Here is a 963-nt window from a genome sequence, read left to right on the forward strand (position 1 = left end):
CACGGAGTGGATTTAGCTGTGGGTTTGGCCCGGATGTTGCTCCCGGGTGTCCCTATGGGCGGACCTGACACAACCGGGTGGAGAGGTCCACTGGTCAAAGCCCGTCTGTGGGAAGTCAAAGGGCTAGATCTCGTGGTCAACCGCTCCTGGGTTAGTCGGGACGGGGGCCCTGGGGGGTAGCAATGCCACCGGAGCGTCGTACCCGGCCCTCATACATGCGGGGCGTGTCCGAAGAGGCGGCACGCGTCTCTGGGGTGTGCCCCCCCCCCCCCCACGGACGGCGCCGCCGCCGGCACCTGGAGGGGGGGAAACGGTAGTAGACGGATCAGGCACTCGCATAGTTACCGGATCAGGCACTCGGTAACGGTACCCCTCAGTCAGTTGCTCTCCTATGTATCACCTTTCGCGAGACCATAGAAAATATTTATATCATAAAGAAATGTTGCCCCCTCAATTTATTTCAAAATATTTTAACACAATGTACATTTTTTGTTAGTACAATTTAGCAAATATTTATATCATAAAGAAATGTTGCTGACCATAGAAAAAATTCGGTTCAGAAAAAAATATATGTGATATTTTAGAAAATTGTTGTACAATATAAAAAAAGGATCATGTAATTAAAAATAATGTTTCAAACCATTAAAAAAAAGGATCATGAAAATTGTTGTACATTGTAAATAATGTTCATGCATGTAAAAAATATGTATACCATGTATCATTTTTAATATAATTATATACCATGTGTCATTCAAAAAAATAAAAAATAAATATATATATGCCTACGGCTAAGCCGTCGGCATAGGTGCCACGTGGCGACCTCAGCGATGCCGACGGCTTAGCCATCGGCATAGATACCCCTTATCCCCTCGCGTCGACCCCGGGCCACTCATTCTATCTGCCCCGACCCCGACCAGCTGAGCGCCGCCGCCGCACCCCCCACCCCGACCTACCGCCGCCGCC

The sequence above is a fragment of the Triticum aestivum genome, chromosome 1D (genome assembly GCF_018294505.1).
Source record: "Triticum aestivum cultivar Chinese Spring chromosome 1D, IWGSC CS RefSeq v2.1, whole genome shotgun sequence".
In the NCBI taxonomy this organism is placed as follows: domain Eukaryota; kingdom Viridiplantae; phylum Streptophyta; class Magnoliopsida; order Poales; family Poaceae; genus Triticum; species Triticum aestivum.